Source organism: Monodon monoceros, unplaced genomic scaffold (genome assembly GCF_005190385.1).
Source record: "Monodon monoceros isolate NGI ecotype Baffin Bay Population unplaced genomic scaffold, NGI_Narwhal_1 Super_Scaffold_16, whole genome shotgun sequence".
Lineage (NCBI taxonomy): Eukaryota > Metazoa > Chordata > Mammalia > Artiodactyla > Monodontidae > Monodon > Monodon monoceros.
The window spans coordinates 25,044,448-25,069,670 of record NW_021703772.1 but is presented as its reverse complement, the minus strand read 5'-3'; the positions used below and the strand labels follow the sequence as shown (position 1 = coordinate 25,069,670).

The following is a 25,223-nucleotide window of genomic DNA, read 5'->3' as shown; positions in this document are numbered from 1 at the left end:
AATGTCTGATCTCTTCATTGGACAATATATGCTTCTTTGAGGGCAGAGATCACAATGTGTTCATCCACGAGCCCCACAGTGATTTATCCCTTATCTTGCAAAAAGCAGTCAATGAAATTTTTATTAAATTAAAAATAAGTAGAGGGCTTCCCTTGTGGCCCAGTGGTTGAGAGTCCGCCTGCCGATGCAGGGGACACGGGTTCATGCCCCGGTCTGGGAAGATCCCACATGCCGCGGAGCGGCTGGGCCCGTGAGCCATGGCCGCTGAGCCTGTGTGTCCGGAGCCTGCGCTCCACAACGGGAGAGGCCACAACAGTGAGAGGCCCACGTACCGCAAAATAAATAAATAATAAAATAAAAAAATAAGTAGAAATTGTTTCGAATGAAAAGATCTAATGACATTTTAAGAGGAGTTTGGTTTTGTTTTGTCTTTAACCTAACACTAAATATTTAAACAAATAACAAACATTTCTACTGTTGGTAATGTACAATGATGGGAGCTTTCTGTCCCTATTTCGCACAAGATAATACTGCACAAGTATTTATTGATATCTAAGCTGAAATATAATAAAGTAATTAGAAAAATTATTTAAATATAATGCTATTTTAAACTAAATCATCAGTTCTATACATACATAAGAGAAAAACTAGTTTTTGAAAACATCAATTTTCTAGAAAGAGTTTGATTTCTTCTTTCATTCTGTCCTGCATATATTTTTTTAAATATTTGCTGCAGATCAATTGCTGAAAAGCAGATTATTGTATTAATAACATCTCAGAATTGAGTAATTTTCCATGTATTATCAGACTATTATGAACTATTAAAAAAATCATAGGTTACAGTTAGATATTTTAATCAATAATAATATAACAGCTAGAAAAAACAACAACAAAGTGAAACAACTTTATTTAAAACCAATTCAGAGAATTTAATTGGTTTTAAACTCTAAAACCAATTCTTTTTTATTATCTAATATATACCTTAGCTACTGGTTTTTAGAAAACTAAAAGACTCCACTCCGTGAAACTAATTATCTCTAAAACCTCAATCCTTACAACATCCTTCACTGAAATATATTAAAATTAATGCTGTTGCACTTTCTTCCAGAATGTATCATATATAACCCTATTCACTTTTCCTTTATTTTTACTTTTATTTCCTTCTCTCTTCTTTTACTGTTTATTGCAGTAACTTACAAGTCTCTTTTCTTCCAAATCCCTGACAATTTCCCTTATTTTCATTCTAATCAGTAAGATTCTTGAGTGAAAGATAAATATTATCACCCACAGTTTAGACTCTTAATAGTTAAGAATAGACTCTTAATAATTAACTACTATGTAATTAGTTGACCAAATTTGATCAGCCTGGTTTAATCCCTAGAAAGTGATCTTGGAGGTAAAAAAGACAAACTAGAAGAAGAATTTAAGCAGTATGTAAAAACCAAATAAACAAAAAACTCACTTTAAGAAAAAGGCTAATTAATTGGAGTCAGATACATGAAACTTCAAATTCTATATCTTCCATTCATGTGTGGAAATGTGGTCAGTTTTCTAAATATCCTTCACGTACTTGAATACACCATTTAAATTCATATGCAGTTTCTACTGAAATGGGTACTCAATAACTATGTAGGTGACTATTTTGCAAAAGAAGAACTCAACAAGGGACCATGATATTTAATCCCTTTGTGGCACTAATTTAAGTTTCTCCTAAACAATATATTGATCAGGGTAAAAAAGAAAAGTTTGTGCTAAATGCCTATGGTTTGCTCTGTAGAGTCGATTTTACAAATTGAAAAAAAGAAAATACCACCTTTACTTAAAGCTCATTTTCTTGGTTGTATGAATGTCCAGGTTTAACAAGAAAAGAAAAGAAACACAACTGCTAGTATATCCTAGAGACTTGTTCCATTATATCAAACACATTTTGAATTGCTGAAACTTAAAACTAGTTGGAGAGCAAAATGACAACACATCAAATTATTAGCTAAATACAGTGCTAAAGGAAGAAAATTCTGAAAAGAAGATTGGCTGTTTAGAGATAAAGGAACATTAGGGTCAACCATTAATGTCAAAAGCAAGCAAATGCCGTTCCAAGTATTCCAGATAATATGCACTAACAGAGTTTTAAATAAGTCTAAGCAGAGTGGTTCTTAATTTCACCGTAGAATCAATAAAAGAAGAATACTTCCCAAACCTAACTTTTTACATCAGACTAAAAGACCTCGTAGTCACTGACCAACAGAAAACAAAACAGTCTTACACAAATACACAGCATTCACGCAAAGACAGGTGCTATTTTAGGTTAGACAGGAATGAAGCAAGGTAAGTTTGTAAACAAACGGATCCTCACAGATGTAAGAATCACCAACTCAGGCAAATACCTTACCTTTGTTAAGAGAATATCCAAATTATACTAAACTTTAAAACTCTTGTTCTTTGTATTAATTTCCTATTGCTGCTGTGACAATTACCACAATGAGGTTACATGTGTGAAATCGGTCTCGCTGGGCTATATTCTTCCGTAAGTCTTGGAGGAGAATCTTGTTACTTGCTCTTTTCAGTCTAGAGGTTGTCTGCATTCCTTGGCTCATGGCGCCTCCATCCATCTTTAAAGCCAGCACAATGGACTAAGTCCTTCTCATCCTGCCATTGCTCAGATTCTCTCCCTTTGTCTTCCTCTTACACTTTTAAGCACCCTTGTGATTACACTGGGCCCATTGGGATAATCCAGAATATTTTTCCCATTTTAAGATCAAATGATTTGCAAACAATTCCATCTGCAACTTTAATTCCCCTTTATGGTATAACAGGTTCCAGTGATTAGAATATGGACACTTTTGAGGGGCCATTATTCTATCACTCACCCCTCAACTGATCATTTTGGAGCAACTTCTATGTTCAGGACACCTTAATACTTGAATATGTTTTGAATATGTACATACATGCTTAAAAACTGTACATATATATTTTTTGAAGAGTAGTAAAGTAAGGAAAGGTAAAACAGAGTGACTGACATGTATGTTATTGTTTATACAGAGTCAGATCTGATCTGAAAGACCTCTCTGAAAAGGTGGTATTTGAAAAGTGACTTGAAGGAAGTGAAAAATTGAACACAGAAATTAGAGAGACAGTTTCAAGCAGAGAGAACAGTAGCTTCAAAGGTCCTAAAGAGGGAAGGTATTCTGTGTGCTTGAGGAATAGCTAAGAGGAAAGGACAGTCTGGCTGGAATGGAGTGAGAGAGGGGAGAGGGGTAGGGGCTGAAGTGTGAGGGAAGAAAGGTAGAACACACAGAGTCTTGTCACTTATTTACCAAGGAGTGAGGCATACTCCAACAGAGGAGTCTCATGATTAGGAAAGGAGCATCATGGTTGCTGTGTGCAGAATCCACTGCTGTAAGGCAAGGTAGGGAACATGAAGATGAGTTTGGAGGTTATAATAACAACCCAGGTGAGAAATAACAGTGGCTCAGATTGTGGTGTAAGCAGAACAGGTAAAGAAACATGTAGGATTCTGGATCTTTTAGAAGGAAAAGGTGGCGAAATTTACCAGTGGAAAGAATTTTAAGTCAGAAAGGGGAAAAAAAAAAAACAAAGAACGAATCCTAGACAGCACCAAGATTTTTATCCTGAGCAACTAGAAGAATATAGCTCACATTTACAGAAATAGGACAAACTATAGGGGAAGCATGTTTAGAAGGAAAATTCAAGAGCTCCATTTTTGGACACATTATGCTTATAGACGCCTATGGGATATCTGCAGTCAGATGCTACTGGTTACCCATCAATATTCATTCTCTCTTCTTTAATAATAGATCTCCTAAGTTTTAGCCGGGCATAACTTTTAGACACTTTTGAATCTTGGCACGATTTTGTGACTTAGTATTTTTTTTTTATAGCAGCTTAGTTAGTGCTTAATTAAATATAATATCTAAGCAAAGATATTGACTAGGCAGCTGACCACTATATATGAGTCTGTGTTCAGGGGAGAGTTCAAAGATACAGAAATGCAAGGGGGAGTCTTTAGTATCTAGGTGGTATTTGAAGCCAGGGGTCGAGACAAACTGCTGATGTCTAGTACTTCCTTCAGAAAAAAATCAATTTTCTCCACATTCATAGGTCCACTCCATTATGATGAAATGGGCACGGAATAGGACGGCTTCGCCTTGATTTTTTCCTTTGCCACTCCACAGACTCGTAATACTATACCATAAGACATATATATCCATCAAGCCCAGAGGAGAAAAGGGATCTTTGGCCTTGGAAGAAGAACAAATCATCTTATTTTATTATTCATTATTTTACTGTTTTATACAGAGGCCAGATTTTTTTTTTTTTTTTTACTTTCTACTTGGATATTTAAGATTATTGTTTTGATGCTAAATACTATGGGCTTCTCTCTACCAGAGGTCACATACTGAAGAATTCAAAAGGCAGAAATGTTCTGTTTGATCAGACAATATATTTTTAAATTAAATTTGAGTGGCTTAGGTAAAGTTTTGTCTTTCTGGAAACCATCAAACCCCACAATGCTCCCTGGCATTGCTCACCCACACATGCATACAATTGAATTGGTACTGATAGGTATCCAAATCTGGAAGTTTGAGCAAAAAGTCATCCTTCTTGGCAGAAATGAACCCTTACACAAAAGTTACACAGCATGTTTTACCTTGAAACTTTGTCTGATTACTTCATCCACTGAAACTTCGCAGTGAAACTTTATAGCCTAAATCCATGCATCTTTCATTCACTGAAGCCCTGGAGAAAACATAGCTAGGTATCTCCGTCACATACATGACATATTTCTTTCTACAGATAGTACAAAAGAGGGAAGGGATCAGAGTTTCATCAGACTGGAAGCTAGGACTTGAGCTGGGAAAGTCTCAGTGGACCACAAAATGTTAAGGGAGGCTTGGGTGTTGAGGACCCAAGTAGGCGCAAGCATTTCAGGATACCACAGTCATAGTGACACTTTTGTCTTTGAATTCATGTTATATAATTAGCTCATGTTCCCTGACATTAATGTAGCTTTTGAAAACCTTATATCTTGGGTCTACGAACAGAGTGTAGCCTTGGTTACTTTTTCTCCTCTAGTAAGGGACCCTGGAATTAAGAACCATTAAGTATATTTTCTCCTTATTATTGCTATACTTGTGATTTCAAATCTATTGAGGAATATTGACTCACAAAATCTTACTTAATAAAGTCCTTCAATAATCCACTGTGGGAAAAAATCTGTATTATTAAATAAAATCACAAGCATAGCTTATTGTATATCAATGTGCGTATACCAAGTGTATATGAATAAATTTTATTGAGCCATGAATCTGAGCACCAACTGAATCAGGTTGTTCCCAGATTCGCTCAGCGTTTTATGAAACCTATTATTCTCATTTGACGTTACTGCAGTATAACAGACCATAGTGACATTTGATTACATTCCATTTTATTATTGCTTTGGAGCAAATTGTTCTCACCAATAAGCGATAAAAATACAGAGGCAATTGCAGTACAAATATGAAGACATCTATTCCCTTTGTTGTGTGGTAAGAGTGTCCAGAAGTGTATGAACAACATAGACCTGGCCTCTTAATTTAGCTCATATATCTTGAAATAATTATATCACAGATAAAGAATTCATATATTTTACAAGCTAGATAAAAACACATTTATAAGCTAATAATTTTTCTAATTGTCTGTTTTCACTATTTTGTCTGTAACTTAAAAACTGAGCAAACATGTAAAATATTAGCTAAAATGTAAGTTTATACCCAAGGTAAATTATTAGAATGCTGTGAGTACACAAGCAATGTGTCCTGAATACTGATGCTCACATATGCTCATTTTTGTTGTGATAGTATTCAATGTATTAATAGTGGAGGAATACTCCCTGCAATAAATATCCACAAGCTATTTGAAAACCATACATTTTCCACTTCTCTTTCTGACAAATATCTCCTGGCAGTGAGGAAGTATAACAGTGTAGATTTGATTTATGTGTCCAATTCCTTTAAAATTTTTGTTTTTCCATGATTGTCATAAGGTCATAAATATCTGTATGGGGTCTATGTGTCTATGTGTGTGCATGACCTTTCAATTTAAATACTAGATGTGAAGAAAAGATAACTAAGAGAAACTAACAAGAACATCTTAATTTAATTCTCAATTCATATACTTTCCAAAGTCTGGACAACCCTTCCATATAAATTAACTTTAATAAATTTAAATGGTTATATCTTGTAAATGATTGTCTTCTAGTTTGATTCTGATTTTTTGAACTTTTTAATAACCGTTCTACCCTTCTTGCTTTGCCACAAAATGTTATATTGGGATTGTTGTTATTCTGTTTAAACTCATTTCCTATTATCTAGATGGTAATAGCATTAGACCCATGTAACTAAAATGTTTTAAAAATTATTTCATAAGGGGACAATAGGTCTATATTATCACATCTCTTATCCTTCTCAAAGAATTCTCTTTTACTCAAAATAATGTGACTATATTCTGTTATTTTATTTTATTCATACTTGACAAAACAGCGTAGTGCCAACCAAATTGAACCATTTCTTAGTAATAACCGTCATCCTTGTTTGGGAATATCATGGCCTGCAGCATCAATGCTTATGAGAACAAAATGCATTTATTTTTGTTACAGATTTCCAACTATCTGTATTCACTAGAAAATGACTCTATAATTTATGTAAGTAAGGAATATGTGCAGCTTGCTGTCTGTATTTCAGAAATATTCTACAGTGTGTATTAGCTGAAAATGAATGTCAATTTGAAGCACCCCAAAGACTTTTTTTAAGTTATTTTAATTTCTCTGATGAAAGGATGAACATCTTCATTTGGCCACTCCTCACAATTTAGCATATCACTATTTTATTAAATATTTTTAATGTCAATATCTGTGCAAATGACTTGCAAAATCCAATGTAAAATCAAAATTAAAAAAAAAAAAAACGTGGAAGAGAAAACGGACCTAAATGGTTAAAGTAAAAAAAACAAACAAAAATACAGAAACTAGGAAAAGATTTTGAGATGTTGTTTCATTCTCTGGCTCTAACTCTCAGTTTGGTATCCATGAAATTGAGATACAACATGATCTCATGAGGCTGTAGTGAGGAATAAATAAGGAAATTTACATAAATGTTAAATATAGGATGTGGCCTTTTGGGGATAATCACCATATGCTTTAAAAAATATTTAAGAGCAATAAAATATTGCATGGCATAACAAAAGTGAAACCAGAATGGGAACTACTCATTTCCCACTCCAACTAGCTTTTGCTATAGTGTCTGTCACAAATGGGCCTTTTTTCTCATTTGCGAAATGAGGAAATTGAATGTGATCGCTTCTAAATCACTGTATAAATTAGAAAATAAACCATATCACAAATTTTCTTTGAGATGACATTAAACATAAAATTAGAAAAAAGTTTTAATGAGTAAAGAATAACTTAAGCAAAACAATAGAAAATAAATAATTTAAATAAGACATCAAAAAGGCGGGCTTCCCTGGTGGCGCAGTGGTTGGGAGTCCGCCTGCCGATGCAGGGGACACGGGTTCGTGCCCCGGTCCGGGAAGATCCCACATGCCGCGGAGCGGCTGGGCCCGTAAGCCATGGCCGCTGAGCCTGCGCGTCCGGAGCCTGTGCTCCACAACGGGAGAGGCCACAACAGTGAGAGGCCCGCGTACCGCAAAAAAAAAAAAAAAGACATCAGAAAGGAAAATTAAAATCAAATAATAAATGGAGAAAATGAGGAAACGTAGTTAAATATTCAAGGTCAAGAGATATAATCTGATAGAAGAATGATACGAAAGGCCTTGGCATAATAAGAAACAAAAATTATAGAAATACAAGGAAAGCAAGAGATTACATTATGTGATGTATTTTTCTATACGTCAATAGAAAGATTTTTCTTTTTTAAACAAAGGACAGCTTCTCTTTGGGATATGTAAGTCCTTTTGTAACTGAAGTAAATGAAAGCCTGGACTCAATGCTACTATCATGCTATGAGTTATAAACTTTAATATATGATTCTTGTATAATAATCAGTGCTAGGAAAGACCCCTGATTAGTCAGGTCATCTATTTTTTTTCTTTTATTTTTACTTAAAATTTCTGTTTGGAATTTTATTAATTCATTAAACTTTTATAAAAATAACTACAACACAGAAATAATATTCAGAGATAGAGATAAATCAGACCTGTCTTTGAGGAGGTTTTAATTAAGTAAGTAGAGAGAGATGTGGAAAATTAAGTATTATAGGTGAAATGAAAAATATATGTATAGAGTTAAATGTTTATAAAATTAGAAAAATACTCACAAGCAAACTGCACAAATATACTTATGAGTAATATACTTTTTCATAATATAATCCAAATAAAATGATTATTTGAAACACAAATTTAATTTCTTATAGTTTATATGTTTCACTGTTTTAAATATCTTTTCTCACTAATATAATTGACTGATAATATTGCTATTCCTGTATTATAGAAAGAAAAACAAGACAAAGGAGGAAGTGTTTTTTCTGGTCTGCAGAACATGATGGTATATACATTCTATCAATATTTAAAATCTCAATCATGTTTCCTTGGATATCATCTATCTTTATATCTAATATTTCTGAGAATTTTGGTGGAGTAGTAGTAGAAACAAAAACTTCAGAGCAGAAGACGGAATAACATTGGCTTCCTCTGTGATCTAGGTATCTGTCTAAATATGCCAGTCTTAATTTGTTTCAGTACTCTGTACTTAGCCATATATATTAAATCTATTCATATAAATATTTTATGTTCTAATATTATTATCAAGCCCTAAATTCATGGCTTTTGGTACTTAGATGAAGGTGGTGCTGCCCTAGCATTTTTTGGTGGCTAATACTTTTTTTTTTCCAACTCAGATTACACCATTTTCTCACAGTAATCATTCACTCCCTTCAATAATGATCTTACTTAAAATGTCACATCAACATTTTATCCTGATTTAAATATTTTGTTTTAATTTGTTTTAATTTTAATTCAACTAACATTTTATTATAGACATTACTACATTATTAAATATTTTGTTTTTAAATAGCACATAGCAGCTAAACCGACAGAGCCCAAAGTATATATTCTAATCCAACACTCATTATTTTTAGAACAACTTTTTTTCATGAAATTCATACCACTAAAATTTAATTTAGTTGTATATGTCTAAAATAGTATAAACTGACTAATAATTCTAATATACCTAGCTTAAGTAATAGTCATGAAAATGATAATAACTAACAAGTAACATTAAAAATCAATCTGCTACTATGTGTTTGAAATCTTCTTAATTCCAGGATCTGTGCTAATTACTTTTAAATTATTAACTTATTAATTCTTGAATGCTTTGAAGGTTTTTTTAACCAAGACCCTAAACAAATTATATACAATGTATTTAATAGTAAACTAAATATATACTGTATTTGCTTCTATAATTTCAACTATTCAAATATAATCAAATTTAAGTATTATTTTATATAATCTACATTAAATTAAAAATATCTAGGATGCTAGTATCTCAAGTAGTGAAAATAAACAAAGTTTAGGCCATTAGGTTTATCCATTGGGTAAAATTACTTTTAAATAGTGAGGTTCATGTGAATATTTCATATTAATCTATAGATTTTATATAAGCAGAAGAAAAATAAATGCCAAAAAAGTGTTAGAATATGTTATATAAAATTGTGATTAAGACCTGAAAAATAAAAACAAAAACAGGATGTCATTCTTAATCCAACAAAATGGTTAAAAATGTTAGGGTCTAATCTAAATTAAATATTAACAAAAGTAGATAAGTGAATGATATAAAAGGCTTTGGAATAATAAGAAAAAAAAATTATGTCAAAGTGGAAATATGTTATCTCATCTATTCCTTGTATATATGTGAATTTGTTCAACCATTTTGCAGGACAGTTTGAAAATATCTGCTAAAATTTAAAATGACTATGAGATGATTTTTATTAGCTATTCTGGAGAAATGTCTATACATATGTATAAGGAACATGTTTAAGAATGTTTAGGGAAAGACTTCAGATATAATACTCTGTTGATGAGAATACTGATGATGTACTCATACTCATACTCATACATAAATACAAAATATAGACTGCTAAAAGGACCCAGGTAGATCTATATGTGTTAACATTTAAGGATTGCCAAGAACTTTTTTATGAAAATGAAAAAGTAGAACTTATAGAAAGAAACCTACCAAATTGATACCAGAGATTACCACTAAGGTGGGGCGGAGTGGGGTGGGATTGGGTGAGGAGTTGTCAAGGATGGTGTGAGGATCCTAAAGCAAGACCCTCTTCAAACCTGTCCCCTTTGGGGACAGATCAGGATATAAGAACAATAAAATTGAGCTGAAATATTCTCAGAGGGTTTGGTGCTAGTGATTGGTTTATCTCCTTAGATTAGCCTTAGAGTTTACAGATTTATCTGAATGTGGTTATTATCCTTTTCCCCTTCCCATGGAAGGTCATCTTATTCCTTAATTCTTCCCAAAGCTGTTCCTTTTCCAATCATGAATCAACAAGTATGAAGAACTCCAGCTGGTTCTGTGAATTATTGCATTGAAGATTCAGTTTTTCATATGGCAATTTCCAAAGTAATTAACATGTTTAACAGTTTGTCAACAATAGAGAGCAATAAATCCTCCCTCAAGATTTCCAAGTTCCTTCCGACTGAGGAAAAAGGTTAAATTTGGGAGCAAGTGGCTAATGTGATTATCCACACTAAGACATTCAGCTGACCTTCTACCTAAAACCACCTCCCTCTGTGAAGGAAGAGAGGAAGTATAAGAAAACCCTCTCATTTCCATTTGCCCATGTAACTAATCTTCCATTCCCACTCTTGCATTGCATAAATCCAAGACATAGAATATAAAGAGAAAATCTAATTACTTACAAAAATTTTATTATTCAGATTCTCTTAAATAGGAAGTTAAGTGGTTACCCCCTCTGGAGCCAGACTGCATGGGTTTCAAATCTGAATCCACCACTTGTAGCAGTGTTGGGCATGCTACTTATCATCTGTCCATCTCAGTGTCCTCATCTGTAAAATGTGACTTCTTGAAATGTCCTAATGTTTTGGGGCTTTTTAAATCAGTTTTAAATGAAATAAAATTTGAAATATGCTTGGCCCAATGCCTCGCTATTTTTGTTTTCTAAATAAGTTTTAAAACCATTTGCACTTTAAATGAAGACATTATTTTATAAGGCTTCATAAACATCATATAATATTCAACATGAGTAGTATCCCCCCAAGTTATAGAGCTACATGATATTACAGAGGGAGAAATTGAAAGTAAAGCCAGGAAAATAGATGTCTATTTTATTGGAAGGCATAGTAGTTACTTAAATAAAAGTTAAATACAATAAAAGAGTGAGTGTAAGAAATAGAAAATAACTAGTTAACGTGCAGGAACATGCAGAGTTCTTACCTAATCCCATCAGTTCTCAGGGTATTTGTCCTTCGGGGCTCGTGGAATGGAACAGTTTAAAATTGTCACTGACCACAATAAGGGTTAGTATTTTTTAATCTTTTTAATCCACAACATTTAGTGTTCAATTTTTTGCAGGCCTACTACAAAAGTAATTAGTGTTCTAACTCCTCAGAAGTGAGAAGTTGTTTATGGTTCCATTTCCATGCATGGCCTGTGATAAACAGATCCCAGAGAATAGCTGGAATAGGGCCAGGGCACGCAATTCAATATGTAGACATACTTTCATATACTGCAAAGAAAATTTCCATGACCGCTGCCAAATCCATTGATCACAATCCCAGAAAATGATATCCATTCTGCAAAATCTTCCTATAAAATACAGAATATTGTAAATAACCACTAATCATTTTGGATTGGGCAGCACTATTTCATTTTACTTAAGGAGTTCTCTCCACGTGGGTGTGGGTATGGGTGTGTAATAAATCATAACTTTGTCTTAAGCTCAGTTCTAAATTAACCCACTGTGGTTAAAGACACAAATCTGGTAAAAATTACTATTGTTTTAAAAATGCAACTGATGTGAGCATTGACATGAAAATGTCATTTAATTTAATTTACAGGCAATTACATAATAATGTAGTCAAATATGTTCAGCTCCAAAACAGCCAGCCCTTTAGGTTTATTGCACATCAGGAAGCACAATGGATTTGTTACTAAACTCTTACATTATACTATAGCTTTCACCTTTAATAGATGTGCAAGTCAAGGCTTATCTTTACTTAATATTTTCATTTTCATTCCCCAATTGAACCAATGTGTATCATCCTTCTTCCTATGTGACATGATAGATCTCATGGGTCTTAACAAGAGTATCTACTCATGCGGCGAAATGCTGAAAGGTGTACAATTCATTCTGAGCTGTTTATTACCCCCAACATAGAGTCAATTATTTTTTGTAGTCAAAGAACTTAAAAACCTCCAACTTCAACATGAATACATGAGTATGGCACATTTCAACCTTGACCAGAACATTGCAAGATGAGTTTGCCAATAAACTACATAAAACCCTTCATCTGTACATGGCAAGTACTTTTAAATCACTTGGAAAACAAAAAGCCAGTAGCTGCTATTAGCAAGCTCCTGACATTTCTTGGAGAGCCATGACTTCTTTTACAGTGTTCTGGTTATAATTTTGAACTGACTCAAGCCTAGGATCTCTTATATGCCTGGAAAATTCTGTTTTCTTTTCTACTTGCTGGGTGATATGTAATTAGAGTCTTGTTTACCACCTCATGTGCAGATCCTTTTCAACAACAGAGTATGATACAGCACAGAGTATGGAGCTACTGAAAATACATATTTTGAATTGTGTTTTCTAATATTGAAGTGTTTTTTACATGACACACTACAATCAACACAAATGTACATTTTTAAGGACAAATGAATAAGACATTCAAATATAGATATGCTTTTAAGATAACCAATATTTTTTGCCTGTATGAGAAATAAGTAAAACTTGGTGCCAAACTTTAAAAAAATCATATTGATATATATTTTCTCATAGCCAATTCCCTAATAAATACTGTCACTTCTATATACATTTCCCAAATCAGTTCCTTTGCTTCCATCATAAAAGGAAAATTCAGTTGTATCGAAAATTCTTTTTATTCAGAGCTTTCTTTTTCCCTCTCTTTCTTGTCATCAACCATCATACTACATCTGGGAAAATAACTTCTCTTGCTGGCTACTATGATACCCTCATCCCCTGAGAGTAACAGCTTGTGCAAGACTTGAGCTGGATCAGGTATTTGAAGAATATGAGCTGAGTGTAGAGATAGGATGAGACTGTTCTTGAAGTACAAGATAATTAGAAAGGATCAAAAGTGAAAACAAAACCAAGTAGACTGCCCAACTGATATTTAAGTATAAAAATCAAGTTAGAAAAAGTACCCATCTATCCATCCATCTGTCCATTTAACAAATTTTCTTCACATCTCCAATGAGAGAGAAAAGGTCCTATTCTCTTTAAACAAATATAAATAAATAAATAAGTTATTTCCTAATTTAAAATAAATGCATAAATACACAAACAATAAAATATCAGCTAAAGATACGGGTTATAAGTGAAATTAAACAGATAATTTTACAGGGAGTGACTGGTGCAGGGCAAGGGATTGGGTGCTGAGTTACTTTAAATAGGATTGTCAAGGAAGGCCCTTCTGAGATCATGACTTTTGAACTGAAAACTGAATGAGAAGGAACCAGCCATAGAGAGAACTGTGGGAAGAAAAAGCAGTCATTGACTATCTGCTATCTTATTTCATCTCTTCTAAGGTGCACATTTTTCATATATTAGCATCTCTGAAATTGGGGTGTTAAAAATTGCGATTAGCCAGATGACAGTTATGACTTCGTAATAACTCTCTACGCACTGTGAACTCACTTGTTATTTCTGATGGCATGATGGCACAACTTCATAAGCAAACAAACCATTTATGAACAATCTGAGGAAGAAATAGGAGTTAACAGAAATTTGTATAAAAAATTTACCCTAACACCATCTGGTAAGATAAAAATAATCACCAGCATTAACCTTGCAGAGTGATTGTCAACAGTTTGGAAGAATATCCCAGGAACTAGATTGCACCATTCAATCACCCGTGCTCTGGATCCCATAGACAATGAAAATGAAGAGTTGAAAAGTGCTATGCGTTACTCTATCAATGGAAAGAAGTTTAAGAATACCGTAACCAATTTATTTTGCTCTTTTTTTTTGTACTTTTATGCATGCATAAGATGACATGCTAAAATTCCTGTCTAAAAATTTTAATATTAAAAGCCTCTTTGAATATGTTGCAAAAGTATTAAGTGATACAAAAGAACTGTATTAGAGTTTCATCATCAACATTTTTTTCTACTTAATGATACATAAAATAACAGTTTATCTTAAAATTGATGTTGTCTTAAATACTGAGATCATTGCTCTTCACAAAACTCTGCTATGTACTGGTGAATGAGGCAGATATGATTCCAGCATTTACAGGGTTTCACCCTAGTGGGGAACAGAAATAATATAACTGTAAATTAAATAAATTGGTAATTACAAGTTGTGATAATTAGTACAAAGACACCAGTAAAAATAATTATGCACAGTGCACACAAATGTGTCTAGGGGGAATGGGGTGGGTTGGTGAATCTAATTTAGATTATGAGGAGGAGTGGATTGTCAGAGAAAGCCTGTCAGAAGATGTAAATATAAAACTAAGACTTGAAGGAAGAGTCGGTCATATAAAGGACAGTAGGAAAGTACTCCAAGGAAAAGAAAAAGTGTATGCAAAGTAAAGTGGTATATTCTAGAAACAGAAACATCTTGCAGAGTGTGAATAGTGAAGAAAAGAAGGGAGAATTGGCATGAAAAGGTTGGGACCTGAGTGAACTGCATGTTAGGGAGAACATGTAGGGCATTACAAGCATCATTAAGGGATTTGTATTTCATTCCATGTGCAAACGGAAGGTGCTGAGAGGCAATGACATCACCAGAATTATGTTTTTAAAAGATCATTATAGATGCCTTGAAAGGACTGAATTTTAGGTGGGCAATGGAAACCTCAAGAGCCAGTAGAAGGCAACTACAATAGTACAAGTGAGAGCTAGCACTGGTTTAGACCAGGATAGCGGCAGTGGAGATAGAGAGAAATGGATTCTAGATACAGTTTAGACAGTCATAGGACTTATTGATGGATTAGATGGAGGCTGAGGAGAAATAAGAATGCCCTTGAGGTTTCTAATTTAAGCATTCAAATGCACAACAATACCAATTCCTGAAATGGTAAGACAAATGGATAAAATGGTTGGGAGGTGAGAACTAAGTTTCAAGAATTTACATTTGGAGATGTTAAGCTAGAATATATATTAGTCATCCTATGTAACTTCTATATGTACATTTGTATTTGTGAGTCTGGAATTCAGAAGAAACCCTCTGATATAATACTGGAAATGTTTTACATATAAATAAGTCACCACAATATTTGTAGGTCTAGTAAAGGAGGAGGAGCCTGTAAAAGGGACTGAAAATAAAACAGCCTGAGAGGATGTCCATCCAACAAAGAATGGATAACTTGACAGATGATGGGATATGACATTATCATTGGATTTGGCAACATGGCGGTCACTGGCATTTTTGAAATAAAAGAGTTTAATTGAATGGTGTAAAATGAAATTTGAATAAATGTGAGAAAATGGTAACAAAATGTGCAGATAACTATGAAGAAGTTTGGTTGTAAGAGTGGACAGCCATAGGGATATTCAAAGTAAGGAGGTATAAATTGCAAACACTGGGCAAGACTTAGAACAATGGGTTTTAACGAGATGAGAGGGGAGAGTATGCCTTGCACTGCCTTGCTGAGTGGCAGAAAATGAAATGGTTCAAATGAAGTTAATAGTGGTGTACAGAGATATGCCCTCACCTGAGTTTCCATTTAGATCTGACCTTTAAGAGGTTGCTGATAACTGAGTTTTAAAGTGAGTATTTTTCTAGTTAGGAGAGGTTATATCATGTTTGCCATCCTCATGGAAACCCCACACTAGGTTCCTGTGTCTGTACTCCTATTAAAATATTTTGGAAATACTTACTCATATGAATTCTCTACAATCCAGGAACTATGGGCATCTTGAGGCTGCTGGTAGCGGGGCTATAATTTATACCAAACTTGAAGAATGATGCTTTTGCAAACATGAAATGAAACCAGATAGTTTCCCAGGGGCTAGCCATAGAGATAACAGGGAACACTATGAATTTTCACCAGAAATGGTTATACTACTTTCACTTGTTATCCAGTAAAATTTAGATATTAAAAAATAGAAAAGCAGATAAATTTAAAAGTTATGCTTGAATAGTCTATTTAATATTTATTTCATCAAGAGTGCTAGATACATATTAAATAAATCAAATGAATATAGTGATTGGCTATAGATTACATTTAGAGAAGTGAAACAAAGATAACACACCTCATGGTATACAGAGAGAAAAAGAAAAACAAAAATAACATTGTGGACAACAGTGAGGGAGAAGAGCAGGAATAAGTTGGTAATATCTCTTTGGTCATAATCATAGAGCTAAGAGTCACATATGTAGAGTAAAAAATGAAATAACTAATAAACATATCTTTTAATGTATAGGAATTGATACAGGTGAAGGGGGTTAAAAAGTACAAACCTCCAGTTATAAAATCAATGTCATGGTGATATAATATACAGCATGGTGACTATAGTCAATAACACTGTACTGCATATTTGAAAGTTGCTAAGAGAGTAGGTCTTAAAAGTTTTTATTACAAGAAAAAAAATGTAACCATATGGTAATGGATGTTAACTAGACTTATTGTGATGGTCATTTTGCAATATAAACAAATACCAAATCATTATGTCTTACACCTGAAACTAATATAATCTTATGTGTTAACTATATATATGTATATATTTTTTTGCAGTACGTGGGCCTCTCACCGTTGTGGCCTCTCCTGTTGTGGAGCACAGGCTCCGGACACACAGGCTCAGCGGGCATGGCTCACGGGCCCAGCCGCTCCGCGGCATGTGGGATCTTCCCAGACCGAGGCATAAACCCGTGTCCCCTGCATCGGCAGGCAGACTCTCAACCACTGTGCCACCAGGGAAGCCCGTGTAAACTATATTTAAGTGAAAAATAAAGTAAGACAAAAGTGATTTTAACAAAGACAGAAAAAGAACCAAGATGAAGGACTTATCTTCATCCCTATCCATATATTTCCCTTTCCAAGATACCATTATATCTAAATCTTTGTGTGGAAGTACTCTTTTTATTCTGGCAATAGAAGAGCTTGAGAGAGTGGTTAAAGAAAATTGAAATATAATAACTGTTCTATGACATAAATATAAATATTGTGAAAAGTTTCCTTTTCATCACATAATCAGCGAGTCTACAGTCAAAGGCAATAATAAAGCTTTGAAATTCAAGGGTAGTTGGAGATAATTTGCTATACACACAGGAAGAAAATACTGACTAGTAACAGCCACCAGTTGGTAGAAAAATGCTCCTTCTTTGTAGAAACTTCCTTGCTAAAATGGCACTAATGTTAGTGAGATTTTGTCAACAGAGAAACCTTAAAAAGAGAAAATTTACTATAAAAATAATAAATGTTTTGTCATTTATAATGTCAAAGATGTAACCATCACCAATTTACTTCTGCTACTATCATTGTTGAAAGATGGAATAAAGTCAAATTGGAACCAAAATAAGGCTTCTTTTTAAAATAACACAAATAAATACACGGCAATATTTATTAACCAAGACTATACTACTCTTGTTTTAACTCAGCAATATGCATAATCTTTAACAATAAATAGAGAAGGGTGAAGTAGGAAGATAGTTCCATGTCATACTTTTTTTTTTTTTGGAGTTGCGCAGGTCTCTCACTGTTGTGGCCTTTCCCATTGCAGAGCACAGGCTCCGGATGTGCAGGCTCAGCAGCCATGGCTCACGGGCCCAGCCACTCTGCGGCATGTGGGATCTTCCCAGACTGGGGCATGAACCCGTGTCCCCTGCATTGGCAGGCAGACAATCAACCACTGCACCACCAGGGAAGCCCCGTGTCATACTTTTTTTCCTCTTTATCTCTTGTACTGTTTTGAAGGTAGAGTATAATAAAATTATTTTTAATTGGAGGAATTGATCTTGTAATATTCTGCATTTAACCTTAAACTCTATTCCTTGCCTCAATTAAGTAGGAACAGATAAAACTGAAATGCAGCACTAAGGAATTTCAATCTCTACAGCCATCTGAAAAGGCAAAGGCCAAAGAAAACTGTTATCTACTGTGGCGAGAAAGACAAAGAATTGCTTAAGGGAAGTGGTTAAGTGAATCGGCTATGACGAGGAATGTCTGAAAGCCACATAAGTACCAGCCTTGACAAGGCCAACATCATAGCTTTGTAGTCAGCAGGACACAAACAAAGACACACACGGACACACACAAACACACACACATATACATTTTTTCTTTCTCCATGCCTAAATATATATATATACTCCACATTAAGAATGGTCATAAGCTGCTAAACATAACTAGAGAGTGCAGTGTCTGTCATAATAAGTACCTCTAAAAAGGACCCATTTTCACACACAGCACATAAATATTTACAGGGAAAAAAATACTACAGTTTGAATTTAGAATCACCGAAATATAGATTAGGAAATAATTTTTGCTTCAATGAACACCAATTTTTTTTTGTATATAACAAGTTCTTGTTTTTTTCTTGAATGATCTTAAAAAATCCCACTAATTCAAACATACATTATGAAATTAATGTTTTTAACTTAATACATTGATTACTAATTCTTTTGCAACTGTTTCTTAATTTTTTTTTTTCTTCAAAAATAAGTCCTTGGAGAGATTGGTTCAAGATGGCAGAGTAGAAGGATGTGCACTCACTCCCTCTTGTGAGAGCATCAGAATCACAACTAACTGCTGAAAAATCATTGATAGGAAGACACTGGAACTCACCAAAAAAGATATCTGGCAAGCAGAGACAAAGGAGAAGCCGCAATGAAATTGCAGGAGGGGCACAATCACACACACAAAAAACAAATCCCACAACCACTGGGTGGGTGACTCACAAACTGGAGAACAATTATACCACAGAAGTCCACCCACTGGAGTGAAGGTTCTGAGCCCTATGTCAGACTTCCCAACCTGGGGGTCCAGCAATGGGAGGAGGAATTCCCAGAGAATCAGATTTTATAGGCTAGTGGGATTTGACAGCAGGACTTCAACAGGAATGGGGGAAACAGAGACTCCACTCTTGGAGGGCACACACAAAGTAGTGTGCACATCAGGACAAAGGGGGAAGGAGCAGTGACCCCAGAGGAGACTGAAACAGACCTACCTGTTAGTGTTGGAGGGTCTGCTGCAGAGGTGGGGGGTGGCAGTGGCTCACCATGAGGACAAGGACACTGGCAGCAGAAGCTCTGGGAAATACTCCTTTTCATGAGCCCACCCAGAGTCCACCACTAGAACCAGCAAGGAGCCTGTGGGCTCTTGTGCTGGCTCACCTCAGGTCAAACAACCAACAGGGAGGAAACTCACCACACGCCCCACCAGCAGACAAGCATATTAAAGTTTTACTGAGCTCTGTCCACCAGAGCAATATTCAGCTCTACCCACCACCAGTCCCTCCCAACAGGAAGCTTGAACAAGCCTCTTAGATAGCCTCATCTACCAGAGGGCAGACAGCAGAAGCAAGAAGAACTACAATCCTGCAGGCTGTGGAACGAAAACCACATTCACAGAAAGACAGACAAAATGAAAAGGCAGAGGACTATGATCCAGATGAAGGAACTAGGTAAAACCCCAGAAAAACGAATAAATGAAGTGGAGATAGGCAACCTTCCAGAAAAAGAATTCAGAATAATGAAAGTGAAGATGATCCAGAACCTCAGAAAAAGAATGGAGGCAAAGATCGAGAAGATGCAAGAAATGTTTAACAAAGACATAGAAGAATTAAAGAACAAACAGAGATGAACAATACAATAACTGAAATGAAAAATACACTGGAAGGAATCAGTAGCAGAATAACTGAGGCAGAAGAACGGATAAGTGACCTGGAAGATAGAATGGTAGAATTCATTGCTGTGGAAGAGAATAAAGAAAAAAGAATGAAAAGAAATGAAGACAGCCTAAGAGACCTCTGGGACAACATTAAACGCAATAACATTCGCATTATAGTGGTCCAAGAAGAAGAAGAAGAGAGAGAAAGGACCAGAGAAAATATTTGAAGAGATTATAGTCAAAAACTTCCCTAACATGGGAAAGGAAATACCATCCAAGTCCAGGAAGTACAGAGAGTCCCAGGCAGGATAAACCCAAGGAGAAACACACTGAGGCACATAGTAACCAAATTGACAAAAATTAAAGACAAAGAAAAATTATTGAAAGCAACAAGGAGAAAATGACAAATAACATACAAGGGAACTCTCATAAGGTTAACAGCTGATTTCTCTGCAGAAACTCTACAAGCCAAAAGGGAGTGGCATGATATATTTAAAGTGATGAAAGGGAAGAACCTACAACCAAGATTACTCTACCCAGCAAGGATCTCACTGAGATTCAATGGAGAAATCAAAAGCTTTACAGACAAGCAAAAGCTATAGAGAATTCAGCACCATCAAACCAGCTCTACAACAAATGCTAAAGGAACTTCTCTAAGTGGGAAACACAGGAGAAGAAGAGGACCTACAAAAACAAACCTAAAACAATTAAGAAAATGGTAATAGGAACATACATATAGATAATTACCTTAAATGTGAATGGATTAAATGCTCCAACCAAAAGACACAGGCTTGCTGAATGGATACAAAAACAAGACCCATTTATATGCTGTCTACAGGAGATCCACTTCAGACCTAGGGACACATACAGACTGAAAGTGAGGGGATGGAAAAAGATATTCCATGCAAATGGAAATCAAAAGACAGCTGGATTAGCAAAACTCATATCAGATAAAATAGACTTTAAAATAAAGAATGTTACAAGAGACAAGGAAGGACACTACATAACAATCAGGGTATCAATCCAAGAAGACGATATAACAATTATAAATATATATGCACCCAACATAGTAGCACCTCAATACATAAGGCAAAAGCTAGCAGCTATAAAACAGGAAATCGACAGTAACTCAATAATAGTGGGAGAATTAAACACCTCACTTACACCAATGGACAAATCATCCAAGCAGAAAATTAATAAGGAAACATAAGCTTTAAATGACACAATAAACCAGATAGATTTAATTGATATTTATAGGACATTCTATCCAAAAACAGATTACACTTTCTTCTCAAGTGCACACGGAACATTCTCCAGGATAGGTAACATCTTGTGTCACAAATCAAGCCTTGGTATTTAAGAAAATTGAAATCATATCAAGCATATTTTCCAACCACAACGCCATAAGAGTAGAAATCAATTACAGGGAAAAAAATGTAAAAAACACCAACACATGGAGGTTAAACAATACATTACTAAATAACCAAGAGATCACTGAAGAAATCAAAGAGGAAATCAGAAAATACCTAGAGACAAATGACAATGAAAACATGACAATCCTAAACCTATAGGATGGAGCAAAAGCAATTCTAAGAGGGAAGTTATAGCAATACAATCCTACCTCAAGAAACAAGAAAAATCTCAAATAAACAATCTAACTTTATACCTAAAGGAACTAGAGAAAGAAGAACAAACAAAACAGAAAGTTAGTAGAAGGAAAGAAATCATATAAATCAGAGCAGAAATAAATGAAATCAAAACAGAGAAAACAATAGCTAAGATCAATAAAACTAAAAGCTGGTTGTTTGAGAAGATAAACAAAATTGATAAACCTTTTGCCAGACTCATCAAGAAAAAGAGGGAGGGAACTCAAATCAATGAAATTAGAAATGAAAAAGGAGAAGTTATGAAGGACACTGCAGAAATACAAAGCATCATAAGAGACTACTAGAAGCAACTCTATGCCAATAAAATGGACAACCTGGAAGAAAAGGACAAATTCTTAGAAAGGTATAACCTTCAAAGACTGAACCAGGAAGAAATAGGCAATATGAACAGACTAATCACAGGTAATGAAATTGAAACTGTGATTAAAAATCTTCCAACAAACAAAAGTCCAGGACCAGATGGCTTCACAGGTGAATTCTATCAAACATTTAGAGAAAAGCTAACACCTGTTCTTCTCAAACTCTTCCAAAAAATTGCGGAGGAAGGAACACTTCCAAACTCATTCTATGAGGGCACCATCATCCTGATACCAAAGCCAGACAAAGATACTACAAAATAATAAAATTACAGACCAATATCACTGATGAATATATATGCAAAAATCCTCAACGAAATACTAGCAAACAGAATCCAACAACACATTAAAAGGGTCATACACCATGATCAAGTGGGATTTACCCCAGGGATGCAAGGATTCTTCAATATACGCAAATCAATCCCTGTGATACACCATATTAACAAATTGAAGAATAAAAACCATATGATCATCTCAATAGATGCAGAAAAAGCTTTTGACAAAATTCAACACCCATTTATGATAAAAACTCTCCAGAAAGTGGGCATAGAGGGAACCTACCTCAACATAATAAAGGCCATGTATGACAAACCCACAACAAACATCATTCTCAATGGTGAAAAACTAAAAGCATTTCCTTAAGATCAGGAACATGACAAGGATGTCCACCCTTGCCACTATTATTCAACATAGTTTTGGAAGTCCTTGCCATGGCAATCAGAGAAAAAAAAAATAAAAGGAATACAAATTGGAAAAGAAGAAGTAAAACTGTCACTCTTGCAGATGACATGATACTATACAAAGATAATTCTAAATATGCTACCAGAAAACTACTAAAGCTAATCAATGAACTTGGTAAAGTTGCAGGATACAAAATTGATGCACAGAAATCTCTTGCATTCCTATACACTAACAACAAAAGATCAGAAAGAGGAATTAAGGAAACAATCCCATTCACTATTGCAACAAAAAGAGTAAAATACATAATACGTACCTAAGGAGGTAAAAGACCTGTATCAGAAAACTATAAGACACTGATGAAAGAAATCAAAGATGACACAGACAGATAGAGAGATATACCATGTTCTTGGCTTGGAAGAATCAATATTGTGAAAATGACTATACTACCCAAAGCAATCTACAGATTCAGTGCAATCCCTTTCAAATTACCAATGGCATTTCTTACAGAGCCAGAACTAAAAAATCTTAAAATTTGTATGGAGACACAAAAGACCCCGAATAGCCAAAGTAATCTTGAAGGAAAAAAACGGATCTGGAGGAATCAGACTCCCTGACTTCAGACTATACTACAAAGCTACAGTAATCAAGACAATATGGTACTGGCACAGAAACAGAAATATAGATAAATGGAACAAGATAGAAAGCCCAGAGATAAACCCACGCACCTATGGTCAACTAATCTATGACAAAGGAGGCAAGGATATACAATGGAGAAAAGACAGTCTCTTCAATAAGTGGTGCTGGGAAAACTGGACAGCTTCATGTAAAAGAATGAAATTAGAACACTCCTTAACACCACACACAAAAATAAACTCAAAGTGGATTAAAGACCTAAATGTAAGACCAGGCACTATAAAACTCTCAAAGGAAAACATAGGAAGAACACCCTTTGACATAAATCACAGTAAGATCTTTTTTGACCCACCTCCTAGAGCAATGAAAATAAAAACAAAAATAAACAAATGGGACCTAATAAAACTTAAAAGCTTTTGCACTGCAAAGGAAACTATAAACAAGATGAAAAGACAACCCTCAGAATGAGAGAAAATATTTGCAAACGAATCAAGGGACAAAGGATTAATCTTCAAAATATATAAACAGCTCATGAAGCTCAATATTAAATAAAAAAGAACCCAATTAAAAAATGGGCAGAAGACCTAAATAGACATATCTCCAAAGAAGACATACAGATGGCCAAGAGGCACATGAAATGCTGCTCAACATCACTAATTATTAGAGAAATGAAAATCAAAATTACAATGAGGTATCACCTCACACCAGTTAGAATGGGCATCATCAGAAAATCTACAAACAACAAATGCTGGAGAGGGTGTGGAGAAAAGGGAACCCTCTTGCACTGTTGGTGGGAATGTAAATTGACACAGCCACTATGGAGAACAGTATGGAGGTTCCTTAAAAAACTAAAAATAGAATTACCATATGACCCAGCAATCCCACTACTGGGCATATACCCACAGAAAACTATAATTCAGAAAGACACATGCACCCCAATGTTCATTGCAACACTATTTACAATAGCCACTATTTACAATTTCTGCTTCACAGAAGCAACCTAAACGCCCATCGACAGACGAATGCATGAAGAAGATGTGGTACATATATACAATGGAATATTACTCAGGAACAAAAGGAACAAAATTGGGTCATTTGTAGAGACGTGGATGGACCTAGAGACTGTCATACAGATTGAAGTAAGTCAGAAAGAAAGACAAATCTCGTGTATTAATGCATATATATGTGGAATCTAGAAAAATGGTACAGATGAACTGGTTTGCAAGGCAGAAATAGAGACACAGATGTAGAGAACAAATGTATGGACACCAAGGGGGGAAAGTGGGGGTGGGGAGCATGATGGTGGTGGAATGAATTGGGAGACTGGGATTGACGTATATACATTATATTTTATCCATATACAATATGGATAAAATAGATAACTAAGAACCTGCTGTATAAAAAATAAATTAATTTAAAAAAATAAGTCCTTGGAGCATGTTTTGAATGAACCTATCTGTTATACAAAATAAAATGCATTTTAAAAAAGTGACGCTGAGCTGATCCTGTGGGTAGGGAACACTTTGCAGTTTAGTTACCAAAGCTGATGAAACCTGCATGGCTAGGCTGCCCCTGGCCAGTAGTCTTATTCTCCTTAATCATGGAAGGTTTAGGAACTTCAAAACGTACTAGGGAAATAGCCTAAATTGAAAAAAAAAATAGTATGTACATATGGTAATAGAATATTGGGCATGTCAAGGTACCTACTTCTGTCTCTTAAATATATTCTCTTCAAAGGCAAATGATTTTGTGGAATGTTCTCAGCGAAGAATCAATAGAAATGGATTATAGTCTTTTCTAGATGGCAAAGGAGCAATATGCA

At 34.8% G+C, this 25,223-nt stretch overlaps 1 protein-coding gene and 1 pseudogene across 1 annotated transcript in view; both read right to left on the bottom strand.

Annotated features, from left to right (window-relative positions):
• Positions 1-2,609, bottom strand: part of LOC114896956 — a 28,193-nt pseudogene extending 25,584 nt beyond the window's left edge.
• Positions 1-25,223, bottom strand: part of ERBB4 (erb-b2 receptor tyrosine kinase 4) — a 671,873-nt gene that overhangs the window by 463,148 nt on the left and 183,502 nt on the right. The gene's annotated exons all lie outside the window — the stretch shown is intronic.